The sequence below is a fragment of the Rhamphochromis longiceps genome, linkage group LG15 (assembly GCF_057381845.1).
Source record: "Rhamphochromis longiceps isolate RC_006_pf linkage group LG15, R_longiceps_female_GT1.1, whole genome shotgun sequence".
Lineage (NCBI taxonomy): Eukaryota > Metazoa > Chordata > Actinopteri > Cichliformes > Cichlidae > Rhamphochromis > Rhamphochromis longiceps.
The window spans coordinates 25,731,126-25,739,497 of record NC_140571.1 but is presented as its reverse complement, the minus strand read 5'-3'; the positions used below and the strand labels follow the sequence as shown (position 1 = coordinate 25,739,497).

General features: G+C 36.7%; 1 long non-coding RNA gene across 1 annotated transcript; it reads right to left on the bottom strand.

The window, feature by feature from the left end:
• Window positions 1–390: 390 nt before the first annotated feature.
• LOC146652778 (uncharacterized) lies at window positions 391–6,556 on the bottom strand. The gene is made up of 3 exons (XR_014907583.1): window positions 2,145–6,556; window positions 1,682–1,774; window positions 391–944 (listed from the first exon to the last, which is right to left on the bottom strand). It is a non-coding gene; the product is annotated as an uncharacterized LOC146652778 (long non-coding RNA).
• Window positions 6,557–8,372: the final 1,816 nt, after the last annotated feature.

The window sequence follows — 8,372 nt, the reverse complement described above, 5'->3', positions numbered from 1 at the left end:
GAGTTTTGTTCCAACTCAATTCAGTAGGTTTTCTTCAACTAATTTACTAAATTTGGTCCCAGCTTAAGTTAATTGAGTTGAACCAACTCATACAAATTAAGTTATTCCAACACAAGTCTTTAATGCTAATAGAAAGCAATTTAATCATGTGGAAATTCTTTCCATGATTATTTTAAGTTAATTTAAAGAGTAATTTTTTGGAGCATTTAACAAAGTCTAGAGTCTGGTTAACATACATTTCACTATTACATCTAAAAGGTAAATAAAAATTTGTCATACACATCTTTTTGTTTTCTCCAATTTATTGAATTTATAGCAAATTTCACATAATGTATAAAGAATACATGAAATGCAAGTACAAGTTACATAACAGAAAAAAGTAGTGGACAAAGTGGAAAGTTAACCTGTTAAAACAATTTTTTAACAACAATGAATGGCTGAATCAGGTGATTTTCCGATGACCAATACAACTACTTTGAAGGTCAACAGATGCACTTTCAAAAAAGAAAATATCTGCAATTATTTTAGGTTCATGGTCCAGATACATGGTGTAGCTGTTGTAATGGAAACATTTCTCAACGAGAAAATAGTGTTTTGAGAACCTGTACTTTGTGTGCTGTTGGATAGTTCATGTGCATCTAATTCCATATGTCTGTCCAGGTTCTCAGTCATCCAATTCCAATTCTAATTCCATAAGAATCTTCTGCAGGACCTCAAAGGTGTACCTGAGTTCCAGAGGGTAGCTCAGGTTCAGTGAATAGACCAGACCATGCAACATTGTCACTGCAAAAACTACATTGCCCAATTCACCCATCACTTCCACCCCCTCTAGAACAATCACAACATCCTTAGGGTCATCGCCAGGCTCCGCACCCTCTGACCGAATGACACAGATTCCAAAGACTGTCTCTGCTATGGCAGTGGCCATGCTTTTTATCAACTTCCTGTGACAATAAAACAAACAAAAAAAAGACAATGATTTCTCACTAATGTCCATTGCAAACAGTTTTAAAAGTAAATATCTGTTTTACATTAACTCATTCACTGCCAGCCATTGGCAGTGAATGAGTTAAACCCATTGACTCATTCACTGCCATTGACGGCTATAGACGTCAATGGCAGTGAATGAGTTCATGTAAAATACCTAAAAGTTTTATTCATTCAAGCCTTATAATAATGTAAATGTAATCAAAAAAGACTGCCCGATATTTTTCCTGACTCAAGAGAAGTTCATTCAATACCTCAACAATGTCCTGTCTTTCAAAATCTTGAGTTGTGATAGGGGTGACTGTGGCACAGGAGGTAGAGCAAGTTGTCTACTGGTTTAATCCCTGGCTTCTCTAATCTGATACTAAAACTATCAATGGGTAACATACTGAACCCCAAGTTGCTCCTGATACATCCATTGAAGTGTAAATGTTACATAAAAATCTTGTATGAATGTGTGTATGAATGAGGTTATTATAATGATATTATAATAATGATAGTATAAAACACTCAAGAATGGTGTGTGTAGTATCCAGTGAGAAACTTAAAGCTCTTACTTTTCCTATTTTAAAAGGTATTTTTTTACAGCCACCGGTAATTTATAGGAAAACCCCATCCCCTGAAACTTTTTGTATGTAGTTCAAGCTTATCTTTGATCATCTCCTTAGTTAAGGATACAGGCAAGTTAACATACCAGGTAATTCTTCACCAGCTTCTTAGGATCTTCATTCAGGTACACGCAAAGACCTTTGGCAATGTATTCTCTTCTGATTTCAACAGCATCAGTCTTTATACACAGAGGGGGAAAAAAACAAATATATACGGAAATCCATCTCAACGACCTAGCAGTGGGATTAAAGAACTTTTAGTTGAATTACCAGGAATTTGTGAGAAATACAGAGGCTATTGTTTTACAGTCTTAATCTTTTCAAATAGTATTTATGCATTTTAGACAAGTCTGTCATTTTAATATTGTTTTGTAATTTGTGTATTAATTTAATCATGCCATACCCCCAATTCAAGAAAGTTTAGATGATGTGTACATAAAATCAGAATGCAATGTTTTCTTGGTCTCAAAACTATATGTCACTTACAAATGAATATATTACATTTTTAACATGGGAATGTGATAATTTTTAAGAAAAATATTAGCTCACCATGAATTTGATGAACTGGCCTGCCAGCTCTCCAGACCTTTCACCACCTGATAAGATTAAACATTTATTATCTTTACAGGAGGGAACTGCAAGTCTCCAAGTTTATTAAGTAGAAAAATATTTAATTTCAAAAAAATTAAAAAACAGGAAAACATATCTGTTCATGTTTTGTCTTTCCTCCTCAGTGTACTAAAAACACATAAATTGTTAAATAAACCACTGTCCATCAGTTGCAACTTACAAACTTACAAATTTCAACAACCCACACGTAAAATGTAAATTTATCACAACAGTGTCTGTGGTAGAGCCAAACTAGCTTATGTGCAGAGGTTAAGTTATAAACAATATCTATATTTGGAGTAGCTAAGTCTTTCATATTAGGCTATCATGCTAGCATGACATTGTGCTATATTCTTGCACTAACGTGTTAGCTAGCTAGAGTGGCATAAACAAACAGATTTTTTTTTTTAAAAACAAATGTGAATAAATAGAACTGAAAAGAATCGACAAACTAATGATACCTTTGTGCAAAAAGTATTTTCATCAAGATGGATGAAGATAGATTCACTCTTACCTTTCCAAGATGACCGTGAAGCAAACCATGTGCTTTCCTGCCTCTTGTTGTTTAGAATCTCACGTGATCTTGTGATATCGCGAGTCTTTAAGGCAGCTAACCACTCTTGTTAGATTTTATCATGTCATATCAACAAGAATAAATTTAAGAAGCGCTAAGTTGATAAATTTCATGTAGATCTTATATGATTTTATGACGTTCACCTTAGAAACATAAATTCATTGTGTTCAAATTACATGTTAGAGTCTTGTAAATGCAATAACCACCAAATTTCACTTTTTTGATTGTAGGCTGCTGGTCATCTTCAGCCTCTTCATCATACATCAGACACCTCAGCTCAAAAATCCACAAACCTTAGTCACAGTAAGCTGACACACAGATGGTGCTGGCATCCATTTCTCTTCCATCTTTGTTCACATTTCTGCTTTTTCCCCCTCCCTTCCACTCCTATTTTCTCCCTCTAGGCTGAAGGCCAGAGAGTCTCTGCAGTAAGGGCTCTCTTGGCCTCAGATGGCCTTCCAGACTTATCACAGACTCATTTTCTGTGTACTTTGTTCTTTGGCTATCTGGACCCATTCATGTTGTGTGTATTCTTTACGTTTTGGCTAATGCTGCAGCTAAATTTAGATGTTTTCATATTCTAGAGTCAAACTTCCATGCCACAATGAAACTGCTTAATTTGATTTGGACGATCAAACCACCTCAACTGGCTTTTTTACATACCCTATTGGCTCACCATCATTGGGGGCATTGGGTTTGGGTGCAGTGTAAACATAAAAATAAAACAAAACATAAAAAATAATCACAAAAAACTTTTTGTTGTTGTTTTTCAGCTTATCTGATGATTTCAAATTCAGTGTAGCTGTTGTTTTCTTTGTTGTTGTTTTTTCGTGGTTGTGCTTGCACAAACAGAAAATGGATGGATGTTCTTGTGCACATGATTTCCACATTTTTGTTCATCTCAGATCAGAGTTTACAGATAATTCTTCATGTTTTTAATGCTGTTCAAACTTAAGAGACGTGACATTTAACTGCTGTGTTTCCTGTTCTTTCAGAAGCAGAAACCTCATCCCATAGAACAGAGAATTTTATCACCAACTTCCTTTAGACCAGCGGTCTCCAGCCCCCGGGCCACGTGAGTTGTTTGGTACCGGGCCGTGAGAGTTGAGGCTCAGGTGTGAAATGTATGGTTTTCAGGGGTTTTAGCGGTTTTTAGCATTATTTTGTTATCGTTTTATCGTGAACTCTGTTTTCAATTCAAATTCAAATTTTATTTGTCACGTACACAGTCATACACAGTACGATATGTAGTGAAATGCTTGGACGACTGCTCGTGACCTAAAGAAAACAAAAAAGGAAAAGGCTATGAATAAGATAGGAAATAAATATGAAAAATTAAAAAGGGTAAATTTAACTAGGAAGGAATAACATATAAATTGAGGTTAAAAATGAAGTGATGCTTAAAGAGGTCCAAAAGATGTCCAAGTTGGCCTCCAGGCTAAAATGTTTTTAAACTGCTTAAAAAATTAGAGTCCACGTCTACTGTACATCACACCTTGTGTTCATCCTTGTGTTTATTCACATGACCCTAAGAGGCAGCACATTGGTGCCTCACAGCAGATGGTCACCGGGTTTGAATATGACAATCGCCGCAGGGGTTTTGAAAAGGTTTTTACTTTTTCACGAAACGTCGACATTGTTGTTGCTGGGTGGACTGTGTGGCTTTACTGAACGAAATATTCAACTGATTAACAAAAGTAATATCTGCTGAACAAATAAGATCAGGAGATGGTTTTTCCTTTTTTAATACATTTTTTAAATTAGATTGAATTCATGAAAAGGTAGGATCTCTTTGCTATGACAACCAGCAGAGTTGTTTCAGAGACCCTGAATATGCTATCAGATGTGGAAGACGTGGGTGTTTTCCCATAAATACAAATGTAAATACTGAGCCGACGTTTGTTAATTTCCTCTGGAGATCATTTGACTTTTCTTTGGAGCTGCAGCTGCTGACTTGACTCATTTGGTGAAAGTTCATTAATCACTATCATTCGACGAAACGCACAACGCCAGCAGACGTTTTCTTTGGGCTCCATTTCAGGCAGTTTTATTTCACTGATAAATTAACGTATTTTAGCAGCCACAACTCCTCAGTAAATAACACAGGAGCGCATTAAGTGTGGAAAACTGCATAATCCCTCCAGAGGCGCTACAGCTGATCAGATTGCTGAAAGGATAACGTGGCCTGCTTGGAAAAATTACACCAAAATGGCTCTTAACCTGCTTGACATTAACTTTATTTTTAGCAGTGAAGACTTTGTGTCTCGGGAAGGTAAGCGATAAATCGCACGGGCTGCCTTTCTGGATTGTGTTGTTGTGTTTTCCACGTAACACTTTTCACACGACGCAAACTGCATCTAGGTGCAAGTAGTTAATTTTTACAAACGTATAAAGCCTAAAGTTCATGTCTGATCAGCGTGTTTACAACCTTTTAGGACCTTGAGTAAATTAAACGCTCTTCAGCCTTGTTTGTTTTAAGGTAAAACACCTTCGACTCACACTTGCTTTGGAAGCTTTTCCAGACACGGGCTTTAACCACCAAAAGTAATTCCTTGTTTCCAAGCCATTTATGGTTAAACTAACAGGCAGACCAGCTAACAAGATCTTGTTTTTCTATATTCATCCTGAGGGTTTCTGCAGGTTTATTACAGAATTACTAGACGTACGCTACAAACGCATTTTATTAGACCACCACCAAACTACAGTTTATACAACAGTTTATCTAAATTTATGTTTCTGTAACTGTTAATCCTCCGGTATGTATGGAAGCCTGTTTCCACCACTAAAAAACAAAACAAAAAAACAAGTATCCATAACTCGAAATTTGGAGAAATATAACTCAAAATTTCAAGTTAGCTCTGCCAATCAGTAATCTATGTGAATGAGGTCACTTTCTTGTTACCCGGAAGCATATGACACAGAGTAACGCGCACTCAAAACCGGATCGCAACACATTGGCGCTTTCGCGAGTATGTTTGCTGATAGTAACGCCATGTGATTCAGGTAATAACACAAGGATTTCATCATTTTTGAAGCCACGCTGAAAATACTCAGCAATCTGCGCATTCATGACTGGATGTAATACCGGTAGCTTAGCTGTAGCATTTGTACCTGAGGGCTTCAGCTTCTGGGTAACAAGGAAATGATGTCATTCACGTAGATTACTGATTGGCAGCGGTAACTCGAAATTTCGAGTTAATAAGACAAAATTGTGAGAAAATCCTATGGATCCTTTTTTTTTTTTCTTTAGTGGCGGAAACAGGCTTCCATAGGTATGCACAAACCTTTTAATCAAAGTGATGTTTTTAATGTAAACTGTACTGGCCTCGTAGAACCACTTTCTACTATCCAGGAGTTAAACACCTCCACACAAAAGTCACTGACGCCAGAGTGGGTTTAGACTTTGCTTTATATGGCAGGTGTGAAACTGTAACAACAAAATACAGTATATATGAGTGACAAATTAAATAATTACTTGAGGAGCTGCGTGACCAAGTGCTAATGCTAACACCAAACAACTGTCTACGAACCATAAATTAGCACGCGTAAAACAGCATCTAATTAACTGCTATTAATCAACATAAAAGTGCCAAACAATAATGCATACTCACAGGGAATGCCTTTTTATCAGCCTTTCACAGCATAAATCACAGCATAGATCACATTCAGTCGATTGTCTGATTCTTTCTTACACTTCCCCCGTCTGCACACGGACCATGCCTTTCTCTTAAAGGGCCAGTGCACTAACCAAACAAATCAAACATGTACAAATTTGACAACAGTCAGAACATAAACACATAAATTGTTTTGTCCATGAATTTTCAAATGTGCTGCTTTGCAAATGCATAACTGCAATTTGGCATGTAATCAATATGTTTTGCAATCACAAACAGAAAAATTGGTCTTAGTCGTTGAACACTATGTTGATTAATTTTATGGCTTCTCAGAAATACAAAATGCCGGCTCAAATTTGGGTCTTTTAATATGGGAATTTTATCATTTTTAGTTGTCCACAAGTTTTTGATAGATTTCTAAAATATCTTTTTTATTTTTTATGACACATGGTGTAATAATACATTTGAATCTAAGTAGTTGTTTTTTTTATGTACAAAGCTGGCCTGACTGACATTGTAAATGTATAAAGAACTTTGTAATTCGATTTTAACTATATAGCACCAGCTCAAAACAACAACTGCCTCGAGGCACTTTATATTTCTTTGTACATGTAAGTGCTCATCTAAATGCAGCCAGGAACCAGGCAAATTTACTTTAATCTTCAGTTCAGCTGATGTGCTTCCAGTTATGGTCAGTGATTTTTCAGGATAAATGACTTGTAGCTTTATAAGAATATGGTTAACAATGATTAAACTTTCTAAACTGCAGTTTTAATTCTCTGTGATGGGACTAAAATCCTGCCCCAATGAGTTTCCTAGTAGAAGGGGGGAAAGAGACAATTTAAGAGATTTTAAAGACCTTTGGCAGGGCTGTAGGATTATTGCCTAAATGTTTATCATGATTATTTTGATGAGTTGTCATAATTATTCCTTGACTTTTAGTTTACCTCCTGAAATCACCTCACAAACTGAAGTATAATTCATGGATGAAGGACAAGGAAAATAAACAACTTAGTGACTGCTGCATTAACGTTTCCATACAACAGATTATGATCCACTTTGGGGAACAAGGGCCTCGCCTTCTGGTGTGGAAAACATTTGAATTTTGTTGCAGTGTGGTGGTGCAACACTAATCTGGGAAACTGCAGGCCGTGCTACAGAGGAAACAACTGTGATTGGCTGATGTAGGCACGTAGTCGGCAGTGATTTAGGGAGTGCTTGACTTCTTTTTGCATTTTCAATATCGTTATATCAGAATCATTAATTGTGTTAAGTCCCACGCAAGAGGCAATCCGCGCTAACTCGCTAATGGAGATTTGCCGCCTTAATACGGCTATGATATTAACGTCATTTTAACGAGATTAATGCTGACAGCACTAATATTAACTCAATAGGCCCACTTTAAGGTTTCCTCAAGTTCATTGAATACTTGTACTTACATCAACCTGATGATTTGAAACTACAGCCATTGTCAATCTGAAGATGGAACAAGAGATTTGACAGAAAATAAAGAAAAGCAGAAAAGGTCTAATTAAAAGAAGTGATCTGTACCAAAATGCCAGAATTTGTTTTGTTACTGATGCTGAGGAGGTTCTCTCAGCTAAACTGAGGCAGAGGTACTGTTTAAATTCCCTTTGCATACTTTACTGATAATCAGAGATGACCAGGTGGAATTTTCAAAAGTGAAGCACTGCAAACACAGAAACCCACCGAAAGAGCAGAAAAGTCAGAGAAAGCTGAGGAGGAAGCAAGAGCACCAGGAATCCATAAGGAACAAGTACGGACCTGGAACTGATCTGTTATCTCGGTCTTCGTATAATAAGACATGTTAAACAGCTGTCAGGTGTCGTGTTCTGCTGTTAGAAGAAAACTACATGCACCATAGTGAGGTTTCCCTGATCTGTGAAGTCGGTAAGTCGTGCAAATTGAGACATTTCCAGGGAAAGAGTGATGATGGCGATAGCTCGGCTTGTGAAATGC